This window comes from Marmota monax, unplaced genomic scaffold (assembly GCF_021218885.2).
Source record: "Marmota monax isolate L192 unplaced genomic scaffold, Marmota_monax_Labrador192_F-V1.1 WCK01_AAM20220418_F8-fsc00070, whole genome shotgun sequence".
In the NCBI taxonomy this organism is placed as follows: domain Eukaryota; kingdom Metazoa; phylum Chordata; class Mammalia; order Rodentia; family Sciuridae; genus Marmota; species Marmota monax.
Window position 1 is genome coordinate 164,133 of NW_026692116.1, and position 17,547 is coordinate 181,679.

A 17,547-nucleotide genomic window follows, 5' to 3' on the forward strand; every position below is an offset into this window, starting at 1 on the left:
ACAATCATGTTTAAAAATGCCCACTCTCTTTTCAGTAACATATGAACTTTGCTCTTTGCATCCTCACCTTTCAGCCTTATAGATAAAATAAAGAAATTCTGTTCACAAACACAAAACATGAATTCATGGATGTGGGCTCATGTTACTATCATGTATCTTATCATTGCCATAATCATGAGCATCATCCTATTCTTAGCTTTTGAAGATTCCATAACCCTAAAACAACCCCTATGTCGCCAAGGTAGATAAATTTCACAAAGAGCAAGGGGAGCTCAGGGATTTCACTTAGGCTTCCTTTACAATATTAGTGATTGTGCTGGATTCTAGGACTCTAGTCTAATATCAGCTATTTTCTTAATATTATTGTCAATAGAAAATCAAAACAATAACAGGAGACTTCTGGTAACATTTTGAATTGCATTATATGAAAATTTTCTCATCATCATATAATGGGAAAAAAATTCAATGAGTTATGGCAAACAAGCTTCCTTGTCACATTAGCTTGCTAGTACTGTCAAAAAAAAAAAAAGAATTCTACCATTCTCCCTTTGGGTCCCCAAAGCTCATGTCCTTCTCACATGCAAAATACATTCGTCCCATCCCAACATTCCCCAAAGTATTAATGCATCCTAGCATCAACTCAAAATCCAAAATATCATCTGAATATCATCTAAACCAGGTGGGAGGGAGTAAGATTGCAGGTGTGATTCATCCTGGGTAGAAATTCCTCTCCAATTGTGAATCTGGGAAACCAAATATATGGTTGGTCAGGCATCAGTTCTCTTCCTCTCTCTCTATTATAGCTCTTGGTAGAGACTTAACATGTAATTTTAAAGGACTCCTTCTGCTTTATTGGAGAAATCTTCTGTGGAAATCTCACCAACAAAATCAGATTCATATGGAAGGAGTCAAACTAAATTATCTTATTTCAGACATCAAATGTATATGATAAAATCCAGCAGGAATTCAAAAGTTGTGATATTGGTTGTCTCCAGCAGGGCTGTCAGAGGTTGTTAACACACTCCTTTGAGGTTTTGGCAATGGTGAATTTATGTCTAGGGTGTGGTTTTGTATTTTATATTATTTATATGCTTTATATTTGATGCACTCCTCTGAATGTGCCATATTTCATAATTTTGAAAACAGGAAGGGGATGTAATTTGTTAAAATATTGCTTTGAAAGGATCAAGAGATTTTGTTGTAACTGATTGAGTTGAGATCAAGAGACATTTCAAAATAGATTTGACTCACAGAAAGGCCCTCTCTTATAAGTTCATAAAAAAACGCTTATTTTTAAAAATGTGTTTTATATCTTTACACTTCAAATCTTTTGTTGTTGTTGTTATTAGTGAACGATGTAAAGGCTAGTTCTGATTTGATCTTTTTCTAAGTGGCCATGTAGTTGTCTCTTCCTATTTAAAAGTCCATCTTTACCTTCCATACTTCCTACATAGTCTTTTTTTTTTTCACTTTCTATTCTCTTCCATTGGTGATATGTATATTCAAGAGACATTACCAACATATCAAAATCTCTGGGACACTATGAAGGCACTACTAAGAGGAAAGTTTATTGCATTGAGCTCATTCATTAACAGAATAAAAAATCAACAAATAAATGATTTAACATCACATCTCAAAGTCCTAGAAAAAGAACAAATCAACACCAAAAGCAGTAGAAGAAAAGAAATAATTAAAATCAGAGCTGAAATCAATGTTACTGAAACAAAGGAACAGCTGAAAAAATTGACCAAACCAAAAGTTGGTTCTTTGAAAAAATAAACAAAATAGATAAGCCATGCTAACAAAAAGAAAAAGAGAAATTCAAATTACTAAAATACGTGATGAAAAAGGAAATATCACAATGTCACATCTAAAATACAGAAGATAATTAGAAACTATTTTGAAAATTTATACTCCAATAAAATAGAAAATATCAAAGACATTGACAAATTTGCAGTGGCATATGACCTACTCAAACTGAATTAGGAGGTAATACATGATTTAAACAGATCAATTTTAAGTAATGAAATAGAAAACACCATCAAAAGCCAACCAAGAAAGCACAGGACCAGACAGATTCTCAGCCGAGTTCCATGAGACATTCAAAGCAAAATTAAAGCCAATACTCCTCAAAGTATTACATGAAATAGAAAAGGAAGGAACCCTTCCAAACTCATTCTATGAGCACCATCAGTACTTGGGCTCATTACACATTATTACTTATGATTCCTATTTACAAGCTCTAAAGGATTATAAATATGTAATGCAAAAATATTAAGTCACATGTAAGTTGTTACCTATTATAAGTTATGAATTAGTGAGGATTAGAGAAAAGGAAAAAGCTTTTTGTTTAGTCCTTAAGCTTATGACACAATTTCCATAGTAGTATTTCCTTTCATCCTCTAAAGATTTCCATTTCATGTTAACATTGTTTCCTTTGAATTTGGAATTTCTCTATGCAGAAGGCCAACTGAGAGTGCTGATAATTTTCACCACTGCACATAGCATAGCAGTCTCCAACCAGGTAAAAACTGTGGATTGTTCCATGGTACCATTGGTGCCTCCCTGTGATGGCATCCAGCACATGACCATAAGCAGTAGTGATGCTGAACAGGGTACCATTCCATTTGACTGAGCCCATGTGATAATTTGCAATACCTAGACGCCTGGGTGACTTGCAATATCTAGAGACAAATTAGAAGACTAGGCAGAAAGCTTCGGGATTATTTAAATGTTGATTGTTCCAAATTCTTTAGTTTCTTGTTTCTTTGTGTCTTTAGCGAAAAGAAATAAGGAAGCTTTGATGTACTTTAGAGTATGATACATCGAGCAGCTTGTGGCTCAGACATTGTTCTGTGGATATGCTGGATCTGATTTTGAAACCTTGCCATTTCAGCTTGATGCATCAACTTGAGCTTTTCGGCTTCTTCCTAAGTGAAAAATAGACACACTAATACTTAGCAAAAAGTAAGGTCTGCTTCATTCTGATTGTCTAAACTATTGATTTGTCCTTATTTCCTTTAATCCACGGGAACAGTAAACAGTCCCTGAATCTCCCCACTCCATTCACTTACTCCAGCTTACTTCTGAAGTTATTCACACTACTACTCTTCATCTACATCCAGAAACATTGTTTCAGTCCCTGAAATATAGCTGTCCCTAGAATTCCATCCTAAAGCTCCCTTCCCATTTACACTACACAAGTTCTTTGAGTAATCTTAGTCACATCTTGACCTCAATCCTCTTTCCCAACTTTCTTTTTCATTTTTAGAAAAATATTAACTGTGTTTGTAAGAGGAAAAATTGACACAAAAACAGAATGTCTAAGTGATATGCAGCCAGGAGGCATCTGAGCCTTAGATGAGGACATGTTCCAGGTCCCCACACTTTGGAGGGAAAAATACAAGAAAATACTGAGGAGATCAAACACCAGAGTTTGCCCATAATGGCCTTCAGGTTAGAGCTCCAATCTCCCAAATACTCTAGGGCAGTTACTAAAAAACAGGTACCTGCAGGTTCCCCGATAAACCAGAGGGAAGGTTGGGGTATTGTCTGTCTCATCAGAGGCTCACATAGGAATTCCCTAAAGGATTTCGGTAGTAGCAACACTGTAGATCCCACTCACTGGAAAGGCACTCAGAAGACTATGAGGTAATGGCCTTTAGTTATCTCCTTGGGGCTTCATTCACCACATATAAACTGGGGACAGAACAGTTCTGCTTGACGGTAAACAGATTAGATGAGCAAATGCTGTAGAGGGCTTTGTACAGTGCATGGGAAATAAGAACTGCTGCTTATTGAGTGATGATAAACTAAAGGACTTGGTGAAATAAGCACTGAGTTCAAGCCCATCAGAACCAGATATGACTGATGCAAGGACAAGAGCAAAGACACTGAAATATGAAATTGACATAAAAAAGTATGATCAGAGCAAAGAATTGTCCAGAGTAATTAACAAATTAATAGAAAAAGCAAGTTACTGTGGGACAGAAATACCATGGTTTATACTTAAAATTCATATTCTTAATCTATGCCAAACACCATTCTAAATGCAAATACTAATGCATTTCATTATGACAATACCCTTAGAAAATATGTGTAACCACCATTTCCATTCTAGACAAAAAGGCACAGAGGACACAGATAACTTGCTTAAACAATGCATTTGGTAAAGGTAGAGCTCGGATGCACACCCAGCTGTCTGGCTACACAGTCCCTGCCCTTAGCCACCCTAGTAGTCTGAATCTCCCCCACGGCTACTCTTTCACGGTCTTATCCTTATAGGGAAAGGACAGAAACACAGTCCTGAGATGCAACAATTGATCAATACCCCCAGATGACGTTCCTGCTCCAACTGTTGCTGTGCCAGACACTTTGCTCTTTCTATCTCTATTTGTCTTAGTTGCTGCTGATGGAGTCTCTCCTTCTCTTCCATCATTTGCCGCATATGCCTGCGAATCTCCTCCACACTTTCTGCTTCAGCCTTGGCAGCCTCTGCTTTTGCACGTGCCTCTGAAGAGAAAAAAAACCAGATAAACCTTCTAGGACAGCTCTGTCCCTCCCTTGGGCCTCCTGTTCTCATTCATTATTGTTCTAAACCATAGAGAAAATTCCCTGCCATTGTTTTTCCTTCCAGATTACCATCTGCAGCTGATCCTGCCATATTCAGATACCACCTGAGGTTAAGAAGGTTCTTTGTCTGTCTTGCTTCAGGTGAATCATCTCAGCTAGGCCAGGACACATGAATTTCAAATTTCTGGACATTTCTTGTCTTTTTTGCATTACTTCTCTTCTCTTCTCACCTTCCATCTCCTTTTCCTTGGCTGTGAGCCTGGTCTGTCTGTAGAACAGCTTTACTCATAGACTCTTTGGACTTTAAATACTTTTGCAGAGCTTCCTCAGCCTAGGAACCCCCAAAACATGCAGTTAGAACCTGGCAATGGTGATTGGCAATATGATAAAATCATGATTCCTTTTCCATCAAACATCTTTTCCTGTTAAAAGGCGCTTTGCCTGCACCTGATGGAGATGTCCATCAAGCCTCTCCACAGGTGGGGTCCCAAACCTGGCTGAGCCAATCAGAGCACCCAAGGCCCCTTGTTCAAAGGAGGAAAAATACTATGACTTTAATGTTATAAAGGCTGATATGGGTGCTGGCAAAGACACCTGTTCTGTCACCAGGGCTGTAAACTTGGGTTAGACTTAGACCCAGCGGTATCTCTTTGTAGCCATGTGGGTAAGTTTACTTGAAAATGAAGCCAATAGTCAGGAGAATGGAGCACACTAATGAAGTAGGATTTGGAAAGAAAAAAGGAAACAGACAACTGCTGATGCTGTTTGAACACTGGAATGTGACCATCATTTTATAGTCTAGTTGGAATTGCTTTTCTTAAACACTTGAAACTAAATACCAGGCACATAATTCCCAGGCATGCTCAGTGACAGAGTAAGTCTGAGCCAGATGAGACATCAATCTCATCTCTGTTCCTATACACATGTCCTTTCTTCTGTTCTCAATGGTTTTTGTTAAAGAGGGGCCCCAGGATTTATCATAATTAATAGGTAAAACCAGGAATACCTGTATTCCTTTCCTGAATTGCTTGTGGTACTTTGTCTTCAGCTTCTCTGTCTTCTGAAGGTAGAGGTTATGGCCTCCTGGTTTAGAATAAAGCCCCTGTTTCACTACTTCTTCTAGAGGACCAAAAATATCCTGAAGAAAGCTGAGCAATGATCTGAAGAGGCTTCTTCATTCACTTACAAATGTCTTTCTGCTTTTCATCTAATAGGGTCTTCAAAGGGACAGGAATCCTCAGAGATATTAGCCACACCTCAGTACTTATGGAATTTATCTTACAGCAAATCTCTATTATTTTTGTTTAAGAAACTTCAAGGAATATAAGCAAGACTGTGCCCTTCCTGAAAAACTTTCAAGGACTTGAGAGTCTATGAAAAATGACATTTAGCTGGGCACAGTGGCACATGCCTGTGTGCCAGTGGCTTGGGAGGCTGAGGCAGGAGGTTAGGGAGTTCAAAGCCATCCTCAGCAAAAGCGAGACACTATGCAACTCAATGAGACCCTGTCTCTAAATAAAACACAAAATAGGGCTGGGGATGTGGCTCAGTGGTGGAGTGCCCTTGTGTTCAATTCCCAGTACCCACCCATCCCCACCTCCCAAAAAAAAGAAGAAAAATGACATTTACTTTCGGGTGTGAAATTTTCTGAAACCCTTCTATTTCAATTTCTGCTTTACAGGTGATCTTATGACCATAGACCTCTAACCTCAAGCCCTCGTTTTAAATGCAGCCTACTTTTCCATCATTTCTGACTTCAGTGTTTTCCACCCTCAAGGAGAAGGTAGAAGTCAATAATTAGCTGGAATGATGTCAGCTGACTAAATTAATCCTGGATACATTATACTTTAGTTGATCCAAAGGGAAATTCTTTCTGCTTTATTAATAAAAGAATACTTTGCAAATATAATGATATAAAGGGATGTACTCAATACTTTGTAAATGCAATGTGTTAAATACTTTGTAAATACAATGTTTTAAAGGAATTAAATCAATTCAAATTAGCCAATTGGTGTAACATGGGAAAGGTTGTGTGCACATTTGAAAATTTCAGATGCTAAAAGTCCAGAGTACTTTTACACATTTGTTTGTTTTCAGAATGAGAGTGATAATGTGGCCACATAAGTGACCATCATTTTATAGTCTAATAGGAATTGCTTTTCTTAAACAGGTTTTATTATACCTTTCAGAGCAAAGCTTTCTTTTCTATTAACCCTAATGCCCATGAACTAGAAAAACAGTTACCTATAATTGCTTCTGGAAACTTTGGTCCTCATCCTTGAAACAGTTCTTTGTGAAGATTTCTATGGCCTCTCTCTCTCACTGGTCCTGTGCAGGTCCAGCAGCTCTTGGAGGGTCTCTTTGGGCAGCTGCACCTTCTGGCCCATCAGCTTTTCATAGTGGGCAAGGACCTTTTTTATTGCAGCTGCATTCTCTGTCTGGGCAGTGCCAGGACTTTGTTCTCCATGAATGGCAAATCCCCACTGTTGATAGTGTTGATGTAGGTCAGCACCAAGTTCTCTAGACCTTTACCAAGGAAAAGATGCTTGTGTTATTAGAGAGATACTTTATTATCTATGCCATTGAATTCTGAGAACAGCCAGTTGCAGTGGTGCACACCTGTAAGCCCAGGGGCTTGGGAGGTTGAGGTAGGAGGATTGAGTTAAAAGTCAACCTCAGCAACATAGTAAGGCCCTGAGCATCAACTCAGCAAGACCCTGTCTCAATGTATTTTTTATAAAAATATAAAGAAGGGCTGGGGATGTGGCTCAGTGGTTCAGTACCTATGGGTTCAAGTCCTAGTAGCAAAAAGAAAACACAAAAATTTAAGAACATTCATTTAACAACATACTGCCCCCAATTTTTCAGCATTCTAAACAGTATCCAAGTAGTCTAGATAAATTCCTTTGGCAAATTATGAGAGTAAGAAGTCGGGTGTTTCCTTTTTAGAGAAAAAAAGCAGGGTTCAAAGAAAATAGGAAAAATGTCAAAATGTAGCTCATAGCGGATGGTCCACGTTTACTCCTTCTCTGGAGAAGTAAAAAGTCATGCACATTCATTTGATTGGAATGCTATATGGTTTCGCCTCTTTAACCTCCCTTTCTTTCCTTCTTCCTCAGTTATCCATTTTCTTCAAAACTCTTTCACTTTTCACAGATAAACCAGTATGGGAGATACCATCCTCTGAAAAAGGGTTGATTGAGCAATTTAGAACAGGTTTCCGTTATTCTTTGTTGGAACTTCCCTGATTTACTTCTTGACCATTTACATTCTACTTCCCTCTATAATATAGCAGTTGTTTACAAAGTTCTGAAAGAGATGTTAGGAAACCTAGAGCCAGAAGTGTGCTTAGATATCTTTAGAGGTTCTAGATTTGGGGGCCTTAGTCCCATATTTATATTGTATTTAGATTAGAAAAATGTGGAAACTTCCAATTATGATCTATACCAATTACCTACAAAAACAAGTTATATAAACCTAATCTACACACAGACATTGTGGGCTTACAACCTCTCATGCTCTGTGGTGAATTTACTAATATGGGAGAGAACAACTTTGAGGTTTTGGACTACATGGTTAATAGCATGTGTATCTATATTAATAATAGTATTTTATATGTTGTTCCCAGGTGCTATCTGGATAGCATCTTTAGTGCTTTTAGAAGAGCCAGATCTCTGACACATCTTTGAATGTTTACAGTGTTTGAGCCACACACATAACTACTGCTCTACCATTTACAACTCAGCCTGTGTGTACCTCTGGGATGCATTTTCTCCAATGCTGGTAGAGCCCATGACTTTTATAAAAGAAAACAATGCAAGAGTGGATCAAAACACACAGAAACAAATACACATTTTAGCTTTATTGTAACCTAGATTTAATTTCTAATCTCATTCTTGCCCTTTCTCATGAAAACATTGAAAATTTCTTCAAACTGTCAGATTGCAGGTGAAACCAGATTAATCAGGTGTCAGAGAAGACAAAGATAACTTAAATTGCAAATATGAACCCTGTTAGAACCTTAGATGGCAAAGGAAGAAAAATAGTATTAAGGCATTTCAAACTCTGTGTTAGTCCCCGCTAGTATTGTGTCTAATTAAGCAGGGAAAAGGAGGAGGGAAAAAAAAAAAAAAAAAACCTTACCAGACAACTGATGAATTCTGCTGCCTGTCTGAACACCAAAGTTCACTTTACTCCTGCTGTGTTTCCTAGGGCCCTTCAGGCAAAGCTGCACCCAGTCCTGATACATGTTTCTTTCCCCTCCCCGGAGTCCGCGGTGCGGCTGGCTGAGGCGCCATATTGGAAGGTATAAAACTCCAGAAACGCGGAGTGACACACACACAAAAATACCCTAGACCGGCTCATTCCCCCATCTTTAAGGGCCAAGGCGCAGTACCCAGAAGACCTCCTGGACAGCGGGGGCATGGCGCAGGCCAGGCCGCGGCGGGACCTGCGGAGGCGAGAGCGCCTGCGCAGCCGCAGGAGGGCTGGGGGCGGGGCGGGGGGGGGTTAGGCAGCGGCTTCTTACCGTAACCTGCAGCTTCCTCATGAGCTGCGGGTTCCCTCGATCTCCTGGGTAATTTTAAAAACTAACTGAACCTAGTAAATCTCTTCCCACCCCTGCTGGCGATCTTACCTTATCTAGGTAAAATCCGGAGCAGAGATCTTTTAGAACAGGCAGAAAACCTGCTTTAAGGAGGGCTTGGTCAGGGTCAGTACCAACAGTTGTCCTTTAGTTTAGCTGTGATGAGTTCTGATGAGCATCTTCCCACAATCCTGGGGATTTTCCTTCTTCTCCAGCTCCCACCTCCCAGCAGACCCTTGGATATGGAGTATAAGCACGCCAAAAGTCAGAAGAGGTTTTCAAACTTCTCCACAGGAAACGTAAACCACAGACTCAATTCAGTTACTAGATGGTGCCCAGGGGATATTCTGAGCACCTCTTGTGGAAGGTTTGGATATATTTGGCCTAATTTTCCAGAAATTGCAAAGCGTTCCTGAAGGAGAAATGTTACCAAGGAGAGCTTCTGCAAGTTTTCCAAGTGTGTTTTACCTCTTTTGAAATATGATGATATTTACCTCCAGTTGGGAAGAACATATTTTTTGAGGTCTGGTTTTCTGAAAAGGTATTTGCAGTCACATAGGAATTAGTTTGTTGCTTTTACAGTAGGTTCCATAGTTGAGAACTTTAATTTACAGGAAATGACAAAAGGTCTTGGCACTTAGTACACAATGAATGCAGGCAAGGAAATTATTTTCTAAACGTCTGCTATATTCCATGCACAGTGTTCACTAGTTTATGTGGAGTAAATATTCCACAAATATTTTCTCCCAATTTAAAAGAGCTAGGGCCCTGAGAGATTTTTAACTTGTTCAAAATTATAGAGCTACCAATTAATTGATCTTAAGTTTCAAACCCAAGCACTCTTTGAAGTCCTCTGGTTTGTGGTGTGTATTCTCATGATTGTCACCAGTACCATGATTCTTTTTAATAATTAAATCTCAATTTATTCTGTCTTTGGTTCTTTTGGATAAGGGGGCAGTACTGGGGATTGAACCCATGGCTTCATGCAGGCTAGGCAAGTGCTCTACCACTGACTACATTCCCAGCCCCTAGATCTCAATTTTTTCTGACAACAATGCTACAGGACTGTTGCTTTTATCTGTAATTTAAAATAAACACAGGGGTTCTTAGACTGTGTTTCCTGAGGTTCCAGTCCTGAGCCCAGGATTTGAGATTGAGGGATTTGCTAAGAAGGTGATCCTACAAAGCAGAGTAGCAGAGAGGGAAAGAGAAGATGGGAAGAGAATAAAACCAAGTTACAGAGTCAGAAGATCATTTTGTGAGCCCAGCCCCGTGAGCTAACTCTAGGAAACAGTATAAAATCTGCCTGGGAATCTGTACTTTAGGATGGGGGCTTTTGCCTTCCATTTCCTTTCATATCTGAATGGGGATTGCTACTGGGAGTATTGACCCTCTAGCATTGCTGGCCTGGCCCACATGTGGGTTGAAAGCAAATGCTTAGATAGGGTGTCTCTGATGTTTGCTGTAAGATGCCATTGGAATGTGCATAAAGGGTAAGAGACATGGGGAGATGGTTGGAACACCCACACCATCTGTGAAGACCCCTTTCTCTCTGTCCAGATCTCCTCATATTTCACAGAAAATCCACTTCTTTCCTTCAAGACTTCTTCAAATGTTCAGCTAGTCATAATTTTTTTAATGTATCTAGTATAGGAAAGTCTAAGTGATAGTCCTCATTACTGCCATCGATTTCAGGTCATAATTGATATTCAAGATCTTTCCCTCTTCTATCCATTCTAAATTGTTCATACTTAGCCAGAAGTTCTTTTTGTGCATTCATACGGGACAAAAAAAAAAAAATCTGATTCTATGTTCCATTTAGGCTATGCTTGCTTCCAATACATTTGAACAGACCACAGAAATAACACAAGACTCCCAATGAATCCTTGAGTAGCATCATGCACAATCTCCTCATTTAAATCATGGTCAGTTAAGTCTGCCAGTAAAACAACCTCGTTCATTGCCTGCTGGTTAGTGTAATAGGAAGTTTACAACATAGCCACATGGCAGCTACAGATTTAAATTTAGTGCAACCTTACTATGACCCTTGGGAGAAATACTGCCTAACTCCACCCTGATAATCAACTCTCTGGTCCAGTAGGAACTCAAGAAGTGTTTAGAGGATCAGAGATTCACAAATGAGTCCATGGGAACATTTCTATTTTAATCCCTTGGTTCCCAGGCCTATATATTTAGCCAGCCTGCAATGGCTGTTCGTTCATCAATTGTATATTACACCTTGAATGCCAGTGAACAATCCCACAGTGTGTTTTAGTTACATCACTAAGTGGATATTCCATTTTTCTATAAGCCTGACAGCTTCTCCATGATGTATCAGTACCAGTGCATCCTTGCTTGACTTGCTGCTCTTCTACCTAGAACCCTTATATTTTATCTGTTCATCACTTTTTTAAAAAGAAAACTCTTTTCATTCAGACCTTTCTCTCAGGCTTTGAACTGGGGGTATCCCAGGCTATGGCCAACAGTAATGGATATCCTAACAAGAAGCTCTATGTTTTAGAAATTTGGATTAGAAATATGTAGGAACTTCAAATGACATTTATAAATGGGATCTGTAGGGTTGGCCCAAGATGATTATAGTTAGGCTCTCTCCTCAAGCTTTCTGGCGGGCTATTTTTAGTATGTAGCCAAGGTCATAAACACTTTGATGCAGCATATGTACTCAGAGTCATAAACATGTTCTTGTGGGCATGGCCTCACTTATTTAATCTGTTAGCAATATGCCTTCTTATTTTCTGTTAGCAATATGCCTTCTTTTTGGCCGGCATATAAATAGGCCTCTGGAATGATTGGTGCCGCAGTCTGGCTGGGCACAAATAACCGGGCCGCCATGAGGCACTTGTAGGTTCAAACAGGAAACTTTATTGCCTGAACTCCAACAGCACTCCATGCACACTCCCCGGGGAACTCTCCCAAACACCACCCACGTGGCCCCTCTCAGGCACACCACCCCAAGTGGAACTCCCTACCCTGGAACTTCACCAACCAACATGAACTCCCCAGGAATTCCTGGGAGAACTCCAAAGTAGTGGGCGCCCAAGGCGGACAGCAGGGGTCTATATTCGATTGAATAAATCCAGCATCATCTTAATGGCTCGCCTCTCAACCATTACTTCTGGCAAAATGCCAGGGGCCATTCCAACTGGGCTGTGGCTCTCAACAGACTGGGGTGGGGGAAGATATTGCTGCCTCCAAAAAAGTATGTCTACTATCACTACTGCACCTGGCATGTTCATTCACCTGCCAAAATCCTGAATCTGTTTTCAGTGTCTGAGACCATGAAGGACAGGCCCATGTCTCTAACTATCCTCAACCAGGCCACAGATTGTGGACCTGTAGACAAGTGCACTTATCGTCTGAATACAACAGAGTATTTTCAGTTGGAACCACTTGGAGCAGAAGTATCTCACAGCCAAACTTGACCCAAATTTCTGACCAAAATACTGATTAAATCACTATGAGAAAATATTTTTTGTAAGTCACTATCTTTCGGAATAAATTTTAAGCAGCAATGCGCCACTACTTAAACACTGGTAGTTATAATTTACCTTGATTACAATGAGGAACCATAGTTACTTCTTCACAGTAGAGGTATAAGGAGTTTATTTGGAATACAGGGCATGACATGGCTTTTCTGTGGTCCATGTTGAACTGACAGAACCAGCAACCACAGTTCAAAATCAATGTCACTGAGAATTCAGACCTTAAGGTGATGATTTGGTTCACCTCACAAAGAACATAGAACATCTGAAGTGTCCCTGAGAATAAGGAAACCTACTAAGCAGTACTATAATCTGAGTATATGTGTCACTCCAACATTCATATGTCCCCAAGGTGATAGTATTAGAGGTGGGAGCTTTGGATAAATAATCAAATCATGAATGTTCTGCCCTCATGAATGGTGTTTGTCATTACAACAGATGTCAAAAGGGACAAACAAATCATTTTACCATTCCCCCATGTCAGGACACAGCAGCTAGGGGCAATGTTGGATGCAGAACGTGAGCCCTGAGCAGCAACTGAATCTTGGACTCTCCAGGGTCCAGAATTGAGGGAAATAAATTTCTATTATTTATAACTTTCAAGTCTATAGTGTTGTTAGAGCAACTGGGATGGACCAAGGCAAGTGGGAAGAGAGGCAGATGAAGAATATCATTTATGGTTATAAAATCAGCCACTGTAAACAGGAAGTTAGTTTTCCACTAATCGTTCTTTAATAAATCCTTGCAGAGTTTCCTGGTGACAATGAATTTTTACACCTTAGATATGAGGTGTCCTCCAAAGCTCTTGTGTTAATACATAAGATGAAATGATTATATTATGAGAGCTGTAATATAATCAATAAATTAATTTATTCAATGGATTAATATTTGAAAGGACTACTGTACTGGGAGGTAATTCAAGGCAGGCATGGCTGGTAGAGGTGGATCACTGTGGTCATTTCTTTGAAGTATATGTTTTGCTTACTCTCGCTCCCTCTTTCTGTCTCTGTCTCTCTCCACCACCACCACCATATCTCTCTCCTTCTTGGCTACCATGAATCAAGAAGTTACCTTCCACTGTACTCTTCTTTCATGATGTTCCACCTCATCTTGGGCCTAGAGATATGAAGCTGGCCATCAGTGGACTGAACCTCTGAAACCAGGATCTCAAAAAAAAAAAAAGTCAACTTTTCCCCACCTCTAAGTTGTTCTGGTCAGGTGTTTTGGTCTCATAAATGACCATAACCCATACGGATACACTTTTTGAAGAGACTCTATCATGGACTGGTTCTACTGGAGAAGAGGGAGACTAAATTATATTCCTTATAGTCCAATTTGTACTCCAGATTATGTTACTGCATCCAGTTCTACCTGGGCTGGAACAAGTTTCATGCTGGTGAGTACTCTGCTTCAGGCCTATGCCTTTGCTATTTTTCCTGCCCTAAGACTTCTCTAATGCTCAGACTGGATCTCTCATTAGAACACACTTAAAATCATTCCTGTACAAACTAGAAGATAAGTCTGTGGGATCAGTCTTCATCCCAAAGGGACGGAAGTTGATGAATAAATGCTTTTCTTTCTTGACTTCTTGGGGTCGGAGTTCTGAAATGCATTATGTACCATTCCTCAAAATATTCCAGTGGAAATGAATGGTTCTAACACAGCTGCCTAAGTCTTTTTTTGTGCACATCTTGCTACCGTGGGTCCTAGATGCTGTATGTGGAGATATAGGATCTGTTTGCCTGGTGAGGTTTTGATCTTGTTTTGATCCCATCCCTTTTTCTATGCCTCAATTCCTCCCTTTTAGAATGGAAAGGTTGACTCTGTGCCATTACTTATTAGATATATGTGACGTGCTTTTGGTTTTTATAGAGTTTCATAGCCAATAGTTTCCTAGGAGTGTCAAAAGAGACTTTGGATGTGGATATTTGGGCAATCTGAAACTGTAAAGAAAATAATACTATTAGTAATGGACTGAATGCATTTTGCATTGTGAGATGGACATGAGCTTTTGAGAATCAGGAGCAGAATATTTTGGTTAGGATATGAGGTATACTCCAAAGGATCCTGTGTTAATGCAGGAATTATCAGAAGTAAAATGATTATAGATCATTAGAACTGTAAAGCAATCCTAGTTTCAATGTCTAAGTCGGTGGTAAAACATTTTTATTGGAAAGTTCACCTTTAAAGTGAATGTATAAACACTCTTTCCTAACACAGCTTTTTAATTGTACTCTTCTTACACAGCATCAAAGTAAAATTTCATGATCAAGTTTTTCAATTGTCTTTATATAAAATTGAAAAATGCTATTTTTTTCCTTCAACTATTGAGGGCATATTATACTGGTAAAATGTAATCCAATGTGAGAACCACTGAATATGTAAAGAAAGACAGAGCAAACTTCTCAGTTCTTTTTTTTTTTTTAAAGAGAGAGTGTGAGAGAGAGAGAGAGAGGGAGAGAGAGAGAATTTTTAATATTTATTTTTTAGTTTTCGGGGGACACAACATCTTTGTTTGTATGTGGTGCTGAGGATCAAACCCAGGCCTATATCGCTTGAGCCACATCCCCAGTCCACCTTTTCAGTTCCTAATAAAACTTTATCTTGAAGAGGGCATGAATTACAAAACAAAGTGAGAAAGGATCTGTGTTAATGTTACAAAGTGTTTGAGCATCTCTATCAACAATGATAAATTATATTGGATAAGTTGCAGAAGTCATCACAAGGAGGCTTTATTTCTTTAGAATCTTGAAGGATTCCTCAAATTTAGCAAGGAGATATTGTAGAACATTTATTTTAGAGCAAAGAAATGGAATGAGAGAGAGTATATAATGACAGAAAGTAAATGGTTCAGGTTAACCTGTGTCACTGCAGGTGGTGGGCTTACTGAAAGATCAGTGGCCACCTGGGCTATGGACTGTCTTTCAGAGGCATGCTTCAGCCTTTATTTTTCACTACTGTCAATCTGATAGCAGGAGCAAAGAAAGCATAAAGAGGAGATAATGGAGAAAGAGAGAGCTCATCAAGAGGCTGTTGCTACAGTTTGGAAAATATGTTATGTCCCTTCCCCTTTGGCTTGAGGGTAAGCCCTGCACCACAGGACCATCCAGGGAGGCTGGCTCCTGGTATCCCTTGATTCTATTCCCAAGAAGCCATTTTACTCATCTACAAGGTTCAGACAGAGAGAGAGGAATGAGGAATTTGTGAAGTGCAGACTCAAATTCTGTGACACAGATGTACAAATAATCTATATTTACTCTCTTTGGCCATACCAGCTTGCAGTGCAGTTAGAAAAAATATAACCTCTCTCTAGGTTGCCATGAACTCCTCATGTAAAATATAATCACAGAATATTTAAAGGCAAACGTTTAGTATAACTCTTAGATATATGCAACCATATCTGATAGAGATTTCTTTTAATCCTGAAATTAAACTTGGCAATTTCTGGAGACGAATTCAAACTGGGCTAAGTACAGTGTTCTTATAGTTACTGAGACAGAGAGGGACATACCTAGTAGACACGCACATTGTCCAAGCCTAAATAACAACAGTCCTTTCTCTATTAATGGGATCTAAAATGTCAGTGTCTTTCTGTCTGTCTCTCTCCCTCTCTTATACATTTTGTTTGTTTTCATTTTGTTCATGCAGGTATGAAGACATGACTCTAGAAAAGAAGATATTCAGGCTTATTTGTTCTTTCTGACCATAAGGAAGATTTATGATCATTATTTGATAACGGAAGAAAAAAGCAAATTTGGCATCATTCTTCTCGCTCCATGATTTCAAGCTGTTGCAAGAAAGAACATCTCTTAAAATGATATTCAGTAAGCCTCATAAAAGTTAAAATATCGATTAAGGAAAGCTTGTTGAAATACTTTCCTAAACTGATAGTTTAATGAGACTTTATTTAACTGAAATAAAGTTCTTCTCTGTTCCATTAGTTGAACCCCCGAAATAAATGTAGTATCTTCTTTAGAAACAGTTTTGCTTTAATTTGTGGTTTTCTTTGATTGTTTGTTGTTGTTTTTACACTACTCAATTTGGGGTCTGGAGAATATGCTCAGACAGGAATAGTATCACTTTTTTGATATCCATGTGAGATAGCTATGCAGAGTCTGCTAAAACTGAAATGTCACAGCAATATTGAGACAGACTTTCTAGCACACTAGACCTTACATAAAGATCAATGTCATTGAAGAACATCACTGATGAAAGTTCAGGCTTGTGGTACTTTCAAGGTAGCTATCCATAAAAAAGAAACTCAAATCCAGCTGAAGTATGATGACACTGAACCCATGCTTGCCCCAAACATCTTAATACAAAAGAGGTATTTCTATTTCCAACACAAATATTATCATACAATTCTCAACTATTTCTTCATCAATGAATGATGTAAAAAATTGTGAGACACTTGGGAAAATGAAGTTAAAACTATTGATTTTAAAGAGCTAAAGCAAGCAACATATATAGAATTATATATTATGATGAATTATATATGTATGATGTTTAAGGATTCTAGCAGAAAGGTGATCAATATACATGAACAGATGTGGATTTGCAGCAGGAAAGTGGAAATTGTTAACAGTCAGGTGGAAACTCTGTAAACCACAAATCACAATATTAGTGATGAAGAATTCTTCAGTGGGCTCAACAAAATACTACACATGAACATAACAGAGAGAAGAATCAGAGCCCCTGGAAAAAGGTCAATAGAAATTAAAAAACAGCAGCACAAAGAGATTCATGAGTACAATCAATGATAGCTGAGTTCCCAGTAGCTTGAGGCATCCCCAAAACCAATGTCAAAGAGTTTACTGTAAATATGATTGGGATTACAAATGACAAAGTGGAAAGGGAAGAGAACATGGTTGAGAGCTTTCTGAAACT

General features: G+C 38.9%; 1 long non-coding RNA gene across 3 annotated transcripts; it reads right to left on the bottom strand.

Moving 5' to 3' along the window:
- Window positions 1–1,543: 1,543 nt before the first annotated feature.
- Window positions 1,544–9,416, bottom strand: LOC131423146 (uncharacterized). Of its 3 annotated transcripts, none has more exons than XR_006855423.2 (6): window positions 9,209–9,416; window positions 6,817–7,098; window positions 5,579–5,789; window positions 4,803–4,903; window positions 4,331–4,512; window positions 1,544–2,930 (listed from the first exon to the last, which is right to left on the bottom strand). It is a non-coding gene; the product is annotated as an uncharacterized LOC131423146 (long non-coding RNA). The 3 variants fall into 3 exon arrangements; XR_006855422.2 differs by lacking the exon at window positions 9,209–9,416 and adding an exon at window positions 8,716–9,044 and having other exon boundaries at window positions 5,579–5,655; XR_006855421.2 differs by lacking the exon at window positions 9,209–9,416 and adding an exon at window positions 8,716–9,044.
- Window positions 9,417–17,547: the final 8,131 nt, after the last annotated feature.